We start from the raw sequence: 9,982 nt of genomic DNA, 5'->3' as shown, positions 1-9,982 counted from the left end.
TTCCCCAAATGGTAAACCTGATGTATTTTGTGATGGATAATTATATCAGCATATTTGTCATCTCTATAGGCATTGTGAATATGGCATTGCTGATACAGTATCTCTCATTCTTAAATGTTTTTCTTATAAACAACGTATTGTGGGACTCTGATTTTTTTTAAAGCAATTGGGGTTAAGTAACTTGCTCAAGGTTACACAGCCAGGTGTTTCTGGGTGGGTAATAAGTGTCTGAGCCCAGATTCGATCCCCAGGTCATCCCAACACTGGAGCCGGTGCTCTTACTTGTTGTGCTACCTGGCCGCCCCCGGACTCTGATTTTTAATCCATCCTGCTATTTTCATTTTATGGTTCAGTTCATGCCATTTACATTCAAAGTTATAATTACTATTTATGAATTTGTGATCTTTCGGTTTTAATAAGTCTATCTTGGGGTGCATTGAGAGGCATAGCTTCCAGGAATAAGGCAGTAACAGTCTCTTGGTAATCCACTGCAGTTAGACGACATTTCATGTACTGTACTCAGTCTTGTGTAACACAGTATAAGAAGGACATTGATAAGCAGCAAAGTGTACAGAAAAGAGCAACCAGGATGATTAAGGGCCACAAGTTCATGTTATATAAGTTATAGTTGAAAGAACTGGAGTTGAGTTTGAAGGAAAAAAACCTATAGGCACATAATAATTGTTTTAATTATTTGTAGGATTGTTATGTGGGAAAAGAATTGGAGTTATAATTCAAAGAAGTCAAAGAGGAGAAGGAACCATACATACAAAATATTTACTGTTTTTTTTTTTTTTTGTGGTGGCAAAGAATTGGAAACCAAGGGGATGCCCATCAGCTGAAGAATGGCTGAACAAGTAATGTATATGAATGTGATGGAATACTATTGTAAGAATTAGGCTAGGTGGCACAGCTAATAGAGCACCAGCCTTGGAGTCAGGAGGACCTGAGTTAAAATCTGGCCTCAGACACTTAACACAAAAACTAGCCATGTGACCTTGGGCAAGTCACTTAACCCTAATTGCCCTCCAAAAAGAATTAATTCATACAAGTCGTCCCAAATTCAGAGGGAGCAGAACCAGAACAACTTATATAATGACTACAATATTGTGAAGACAAACAATTTTGGAAGACTTAGGAGTGTTAATCAGCACAAAAACCAACTACAACTCCAGGGGACTCATGATGAAACATGCTACCCATGTCCTGAAAGAGAAGTGATGAACTCAGGGTATATTTTAGACAATTTTTTTTAATATAGTCAATGCAGATATTTGTTTTCTTAATTATATGTTTGCAATTGTTTTTTTTTTTAATTTTCTTGCATTCTCCAAGGAGTGGAAGGGAATGGAAGGTGGAAGAGAGAGAAGGTTTATCTTCATCTGAAAATAAAATAAATTTTAATTTTTTTTTAAAAGAGGCTTAAGACTTACTCTGTTTGGTCCCATAGAGGAGAACCTGGAACAATAGAGAATAAACTGCAAAGGAGCACATATAGCCTCGATGTAGGAAAAACCTCCTAACAAAGGTCTCTAAAAGTGGGATGGCCTGATGTAAGATACTGGCTGCCTTGCTCTTGCTCACACACAATAGTCCATCTCCAAACTCTGGGACTTCATGCAGGCTGTCCTCCCTGGCCCATGCTTCTTCATGGCTACCTCTTAAAACTCCTTCAAAGTGTCCTTCAAAGCTAGGTTCAAATGCTCCTCCTCCATAAACTCTTTGCTTAGCTTCTGTTGCCCCTAATCCTGAAATTGTTTTTTATTTACTTTGTATATATTTTGTATCCACTTATGTAAGTAGTATTTCCCCTGATAAAATGTAAGCTCTTTGAGGGTAGGAACTGTTTCATTACTGGTATTTATATTCTAGCACAGTGCTTGGCACATGAACATGAATTTAATGTTTATTGATTGAGACCTTTTCTGTACACAGATATTGCATAATATATACATTAGATTATATGGAATTGCCTAGAATAATTACCAGGGACTGCAAATTTTTAATTAGCATGTATGCAACACGAGGGTAGGATAAGCATCTCCTACCCCATGCACAAGACTCCCATGTTGTACTGCAAGAGGGGAGTTTCTTTACATGAGAGCCTCCACAAGGCCACAGAGGATATTTAAAGTGAATTACATCATTTAGATCTGAAGGTTCCAGTGGGGGGGAGGGAGAGGGGGAGGAGGGATAGGCGAGAACCCCTAGAGGTATTTGGAGGTAGAGAGAGAGAGAGAGAGAGAGAGAGAGAGAGAGAGAGAAACACTGAATGCTACATTTGTAAGATTTCTGGAGGGAGGGAGCTAATGCCAGAGTGGAATGCTGTTGTGTGTAGACTTGAAGAAAGGCCTATGCTAAAGGCTGCTGCATTTACATAGTGGTTCTCGCCTATCATTCCCCTCCCTCCCACTCCCAAACCACCTTGAGGTGTTTGAATGTTGAAATAGGAAAGAAAGATCAGTCAGAAAGGAAAAATGGAGGGGTGACTAAGTGGCTGAGCAAGTAAGAGCACCGGCTCCAGTGTCGGGATGACCTGGATCAAATCTGGGCTCAGATACTCAGCACCACACCCAGAAATAACTGGTCGTGTAACCTTGAGCAAGTTACTTAACCCCTATTGCTTTAAAAAAAAAAAAAAGAAAAGAAAGGAACAATGGAACTGAGGACCAGAAGAAGGGCCTAAACTGGGAAACAGAAAGTCCCAGAAGGGGGGCATGACCCTGCTCTTCACTAGTAATGTGAGTCATTTGGACTACATAGTTCCAGGGTTTTGAAGGGGGTGCGGGGAGAAGGGGAAAATGAGTGGAGAAAATTGACTCTGACCTCTTGGGGCTAGCTAGGTGGCTCAGTGGATAGAGTCCTGGCCCTGGAGTCAGGAAGATTCATTTTCCTTCGTCCATGGAGAGTCGAATCTAACTGAACAACAAGAAAAAGTGCTCTAGCAAAAAAATAAAAGGAAAAGAAAAAAAAAGAAAAAAGGTACTACATCAGAAAAAAGTAGGAAGGATGGAGAAAGTTTATCTTGACTGTCCATAACCTTAGCATCTCCCTTTCTGTTTTTATTGTTTAAATAAACTATCTTCAACTCTTGTTAGCCCAAGTGCTTGAAGGGGAGATGAGGGCCCTTTTGTGGAGACAAATGAGACATGTACTTTTGTTTACAGTTTCCCTGACTCTTCTACCTGTCTTTAGGGTAATTTTTCCATGGCATAATCTGTATTACTTTACTGTGAGATTTCTTTGAGTCAGATAATTTTATCTTCCTTAGTTCCATGTATTACAGGGTCTGGTCCATGCATAGAGGGTCTCTGATGGTGTCTCCCCAAGGATAGAGGCTGGGTAGCCTGCTTCAAGGAGAGTCATGACATGTAATGGAAATGCCTTGGTGCATTTATAGACACAAAAGTCTGCAAACTGTGTGGTGAATAGTAGGTTCTATGGCTGTGGAGATGGAATTGGGATGCCTTCAAAAGGCACTAGTGAGCAGTCCTTGGAAGGCCACAAATTCCCTTCAGTCACTCTTTCTTCTTTTGATTCCTTTGTTAATGGCATCTGAGCAGAGAAAATGTTGTATGAGGAGAGGCTTTGGACTTTCTCCTATTGGGGTTGACATGGGGCTCTATAAAAAGAAGTATAGTTCTTTTGCTTTGCCATATGTTCTTTTCAGTTTCAGGGGAAGGCAATTAGTTTGGAGGCTCCAACCTTGTGAGTTTTGAAAGGTCAGAAGAGCCTCAGGGAATCTGGGACTTAAAATCCATGTCAGATTTTGCAGCCAACACAGCATCTATGCCCCAAAGAGCACAGAGTGGCAGGAATACAGGACTCAGCCTATTTATAGTAGAGATCTGAAGACTCGGCTGTATTTAATACTAAATTTAGATGTCAAGATAGCAGGACCAATGCTATGTAAAACTTGCTAATTCTGAGCCCACTGTCCCCAGAGAGGGTGGTGGTATAGGGGAGAAGGTGCCATCCAGGTACTAGGGTAGGGAGTTTGTTCTGTCATTGCTATATTTAAAAAAAAAAAAAGGCTAATCGATGTCAAGTAGTTGAATGGAATTGGGGCATGCGTCACTGGCACCTGACTGTAGAAGGAAGCACAACCTGTGATGGCTCAAGTTGGTAGCATTAGAGAACATATTCCTCTCCATTACCCCTGACAGTATCTCTAGTACCCTAAGGGAGAGAGGTAAGTAGCCTGGCTCTGGCATAGACAAGAACATACTTACTATACACAGATAGAGAAAGGGAGAAGGGAAAGGGCATATATTCCAGAATTCAGTTCACATGTAATATTAAGCAGCTGGTGGTACAATTGGGCCTGGAGTCAGGAAGATCTGAGTTCAAATCCAGCCTCAGATACTTACTGAGGGATCCTGGGTAGTCACTTTGCCTCAGTTGTAAAATGCAGATAATAGCATCTACCTTGCAGGGTTGTGAGGCTCAAATGAGATACTAATTGTAAAAAGCACTTAGCACAATGCCTGATACACAGTAGGCACTATATAAATGCTTATTTCCCTTCCTTCCCTTTAGTATTGTATGTGTAATTCTTTATATAACTGTCCAGGTAGTGAACAATGGCACAGGGAGTTAGGAGGACCGGGCATCAGCCATGCCAGATTTTTGTTCCAAAGTTTTGTCTGATTTGTCTTTTTTGGAAGAGAGATGAAAAGTATCCATTTTGAGAAGCTTTCAGAGGAATGAAAGGTTAGAGAGATAACATCCAGCATGGGTACTATATTTCTTGCAAATGCTGCAGTCCTCAGGACTATGTTGGTGAGCTGCTGCTGCTGCGGACAGAAACTAGGAATTAAGAGGCTGATCGGAACCTATTAGTAGGTGATTGGGTGCACTAGTAAGACTAAACACACCCCAAGTCCCTTACCTTTCTCCCTCTAACTGCCCATCTTACTCATTCTCTGTCTTTTCTATCTTCCAGGGATGGAGTCAGAGAGAGGAGCCTCTTCTCCAGACTGGTTACAACTCCCCCCCCCACTCCAGGTTGCCAGAAAACTGAAAGACTGGTTTCTCCCATTACTTATTGTCTTTTTCATGATCATTTCATTCCCTTAGATATGTATGAAAATGAGGTATCCATAAAAGGTACTGGCTTGATTTATTAACAGTGGCTTGTGATTGGTTGATTTAGAAAAATTTGAAAGACTTGGATCTATGAAGGAAGATGCTATCCACCTTTAGAGAAACAGATGATAGGAAGAAATAAGTATAGTATGATCTTACATATATGTGTATGACTGTATATGTGTATGATTATAGATATCTATGTATATACCTATGTATATATATTATACATGTGTATATATTATATATATATATATGTGGTATATGTGTGTGTATCTATCTATCTATCTATCTTCATTTAATTGTAGTCCTCTTTAGGGAGTAGTGGGAAGGAGGAAAAATAAAGTAAAAAGTACACAGTAAAGAAAAAAAGCAGATAATAGAGATTTGCTTACGCATAATCCTCCTATTTTTGTTCTAATATGAATGAGGAAATGCACATTTTATTTGGTATTAATTTCAAAATAGAGCACAGTTTTTAAAATGCAGTCCATTAAAAGGCTTTTTGCATAATATATGACAGTCTGGAGAAAGAACAGAGCCTACATTTATGTTATTGCAAAACATATTGGCTTTCTCATGACAAAGTACTTTGAAAGGTGTTTGAGCTAAAAGAAAGTTACCAATGATCCTAGTGACAATAATAAAGATAGAGGAAATTAATTTTAAAACAAACTTTTCTTCCTAAGATTTGTATGTTTGTTGGATATTTTTGCAAAATTGAAAACTCTAACTGCAAATTCTTCAAATTCAAATTCTGATCTAGAAAGAGAAAGTGGCTACATTTATGAAAAGAAGCTATGGATAATAAATTTACAAAACTATATTTTGATATGCTTTCCTCTTTACAAAAAAATACCTACACTGCAAATGAAGCAAATTTTAAAAAACTGCTTATTTAATCATTTGACAAGTCTACACAAATACATTTCTATATACAAGTAGATAAGGAGCCCTTTTTGCCATGGATGAAGATCCATTGAATCTTATTCCAACTGAACAAGAAGGATTAATGGATTTTTCTTGAGATGAGATATTGAAATAAGCATTTGAACCTACAAATCTTATTATTGTTACTATATAGGAATAAAGGGTTTTTTTCAGATATCTTTTTTATTTTAAACTTAAATACAAAATGAGGAAAACACCCCCAAAACATTGCCATTTACCCAACATATCATAAGATAGGATTTAATATAAAATAATAAATTTCTATTTCAAGAAAACCTATATAATAAATACTACACATTGTTTTCAAAGCTGCCCAGGTTTTCTTTGCTTCTTTCTGGGTTTTCTTTTGTTCTCTGCTGTGTACTTTTTACTTTTTTCCCCTCCCTTCCCCCACAAGCCTAATGAAGGCTGAAATTAAGTGTGGACATTATATATATATATATATATATATATATATATATATGTCGGACACATTTATGTAAGACCATACTATGCTTATTTCTTCCTATCATCTGTATTTCTGAAGGTGGATAGCATCTTCCTTCATAAGTTCAAATTTTTCTGTTTTTCTAAATCAACCAGCTCATCATTTCTTACACCACAGCAATATTCCAAACCAATCACATCCAATCTGAGAGACTATCTATAAAAGTTGTTTTCCCTCATTTTCTGCATTCCTTCTATTCTTGGCTACATAGGTTTTATTTATACAAGAACAATTTAAAATAACCAAAATTATTTTTACATTTCAACAATGTTCTCACTTCATAATATAGTTTAAGGTCTGATACTACTGAATCTACTTCCTTCACATCTTTTTCCCCTGGTTACTTCGAAGTTCCTGACCTTTTCATTCTTCCAAATGAACTTTGTTACTATTTTTTCTAACCCAGTAAAATAATTTCATGGTAGTTTAATTGGGATGACATTGAATAAATAAATGTTAGGTAAAATTGTCATTTTAAAAATTATAAACATTACTTCAATTATTTAGACCTGAGTTTATTTATATAAAAAGTTTTATGTTTATGTTCATATAGTTCCTGTGTCTGTTTTGGAAGGTACACACTCAGGTATACACTGGGTATTTTAAATGGTATAAAATAATATTGAATAATATTGCCGATTTTTTTTTTTTTTTGCGTGTGTGTTAAATGTCTGAAGTCAAATCCGAACTCAGGTCCTCCTGCCTGCAGGGCCGGTACTGTACTCACTGTGCCACCTAGCCACCCCTGATTAACTCTATTTTAACTTTAACTTTGAGATCATGATTACTATCCCTGCTTTTTTTACATTCTAAATTCTACTACTGCCTTTTTTTTTTTTTTAACCCCTTATTTCCAAGGCTTTATTGAACAGGATTACAGGGCTGTTTTAGAAAATGATGGTTCCAATTCCTTTCAATCCCCTGGCATGAAATGTTGTATTCAGGGATGGAGACATACATACACATACACACGCATACCACAGCTACTAAAAGGAGTAGGTCCACTATATATCCACTTTTAAAACCCTTATTCATAGACCCAGTCATGAGCACAAGACTTATAATCAACCAGTTCTTCTAGCTTAAACCACAGGCTGATCTCCTCAGAACTTTTTACAGAATCACTGCCATGAATGATGTTCCTGCCAACTTTAATGCAGAAGTCCCCACGAATGGTTCCTGGCTTGGAATCAGCTGGGTTGGTCTCTCCCAGCATCACTCTGCCTGTCTTCACCACATTTAAGCCCTCCCAAACCTACAACAGGCCCCGAGTTCATATATTTCACAAGCCCAGGGAAAAATGGCCTGTCCTTCAGGTCAACATAGTGCTGTTTCAGATTCCTCTGAGGCCCTAAGGAACTTCATGCCCACGAGACGGAATCCCTTTTGCTCAAAGCGTTTGATGATGTCCCCGACCAGGCCCGGCTGGACGCCGTCAGGCTTGATGGCAATGAAAGTGTGCTCGGTGTTGGCCATGGTCCAGGGAGGATCGGGATGGAGCAGGAGAAAGAGGAGTCTATGGCTGCGGCAGAGAAGGAGGCTGGAGCCCCAGGAGTCTCTACTGCCCTTTATTTTTATCTTTGTGTGTATCTCTCGTTTTTATGTTTCCTGAAAGCAACATATTGTTGAATTCAGATTTTTAATCTGCTATCCATTTCCATTTTACTGGTAAATTCATTCCATTCACATTCTAATCTGCAATTACTTTTTTGTGCATTTTCCTGTTTCCTATTTGTCCTCACTATCCTTCTCACCCCAAATTTATTTCTCCTCATTCCTCTGCTTTACTTTTACCTGCTACCTTGCCCTTCTGTTCCTTAACATACTCACTCCTCTAAGAGTCCCTTAAGTCCTCCTTTATCCTCTCCTCCCACCCTATTCCCTTGCCCCCTTACTTTTTTTTTTATGAATTTAGAAGACCTTTATACCCTTCTAGATTTATATGGTGTTCCCTCTTTAACCCATTCCTGATGATAATAAGGTTTCAGCACTACCCTCCCTCCCTCCTTCTAGCTTTTTCTGTATCAGTTTTTCCTTTTTGCCTTATTTGTATAACTACTTTTTTTTTATCTCTCCCCACAGTTTTATTTTTTTAGAATCACCCCATCCTACTCAGTTCAGCCCACACCTTTCTTTCAAACTACCCAAATAACGATGACAATCATAATACTGCTGCTAATATTTTCACATATACAATGTAAACAATTTGACTTTATTGAGTTCCTTATAATAGGTCTTTAATGTTTGTCATATATTTCTCCTGAATGTTATATTCAAAATTTCCCTTAAGTTCTGGAGTTTTTTGTCACAAAAATCTGAAAGTCTTTGAGTATGTCAAATACCCATTTTTTCCCTTCATTTAGGACTATACACTTTGCTGGGTAAATTACCCTTACTCATAATCCCAGCTCTTTTGCTCTACCAAATATAGAATTCCAAGACCTATGGTCCTTTAACATAGCAACTGATAGGTCTTGTGTAATTCTTATTGTAGCTCCAAGTTATTTAGATTTTTTTCTTGTTGCTTCCAATATTTTTCCCTTACCTTGGAAGCTTTGAAACTTGGCTATAATATTCCTGTAAGTTTTCCTCCTGGCATCTTTTTCAGGTGGTGATCAGTGGATTTTTTCTATTTCTGCTTTGCCTTCTTGTTCTAGAACTTCAGGGCAATTTTACTTGGCAATTTCTACAGGGCAATTTCTTGTAATACTGTATCGACTGTTTTTTTTTTTTCATCATAATTTTCAGGTAGTCCACTGTTCTTATATTTTTATTTCTCCTCAATTTGTTCCCCAGGATCTGTGGTTTTACTAATGAGATGTTTCACTTTCTCTCCTATTTTTTCATTCTTTTGACTTTGTTTTATGATTTCTTGGTGTTAAAGAACATTAGCTTCCTCTTGCCCAATTCTAGTTTTCAAGGAATTGCCTTCTTCCTTAAGTTTTTGATTCTCCATTTCTAATTGGTTGACTTTTCATAATTTTCTTGGGTTGCTCTTATTTTTTCTCTAATTTTTCTTAAATCTCTCTTATTTGATTATTAAAACCCTCCCTAAGTTCTTCAAGGAATTCTTTTTGTGGTTGGGGCCATTTAATGCTTCTCACTGAAAAAGGAATGTTTTTTTAAGTTCCATTATCTTCCTCTGAATATGAGTTCAAATCTTCTCTATCTCCATAGTAAATATCTATGATTGGGTTCCTTCTCCTTTGCTTATTCATTTCTATTTATTTGTTTACTTATTTATTGTTTTGTTTTGTTTTTAGCAGCTACTAGTATAACCAAATTGTAGTCTCAACGTATAGGGAATAATGTCCCAAGTCTCAGGTCCTTTTTACTGTTATTTTCTGTCTCAGGACCCAACCTTTGGCTCTCCTCTCCACTCCTAAGCCACAGCTCGAGCCTCCAGCCACACTGTCCTGCAAATGATCTTGCTCCTTGTGGTCCCTCTGGTCCAGC

The 9,982-nt window shown here is 37.7% G+C and overlaps 1 protein-coding gene and 1 pseudogene across 1 annotated transcript in view; one reads left to right on the top strand and one right to left on the bottom strand.

The window, feature by feature from the left end:
• Positions 1-4,964, top strand: part of CERCAM (cerebral endothelial cell adhesion molecule) — a 62,067-nt gene extending 57,103 nt beyond the window's left edge. The window contains exon 13 of the mRNA XM_069069491.1: positions 4,946-4,964. The gene's annotated coding sequence lies outside the window, so the exon portion shown is untranslated. The remainder of the gene's footprint in view (positions 1-4,945) is intronic.
• Positions 4,965-7,317: 2,353 nt separating this feature from the next.
• Positions 7,318-8,077, bottom strand: LOC138147165 (nucleoside diphosphate kinase B pseudogene; annotated as a pseudogene).
• Between the last annotated feature and the right edge of the window lie 1,905 nt (positions 8,078-9,982).

Source organism: Petaurus breviceps, unplaced genomic scaffold (genome assembly GCF_028583685.1).
Source record: "Petaurus breviceps papuanus isolate PSGF00001 unplaced genomic scaffold, PetGlider_PUasm1.0 90779, whole genome shotgun sequence".
Lineage (NCBI taxonomy): Eukaryota > Metazoa > Chordata > Mammalia > Diprotodontia > Petauridae > Petaurus > Petaurus breviceps.
The sequence above is the reverse complement of the archived record's forward strand: the minus strand, read 5'-3'. Positions and strand labels throughout refer to the sequence as shown.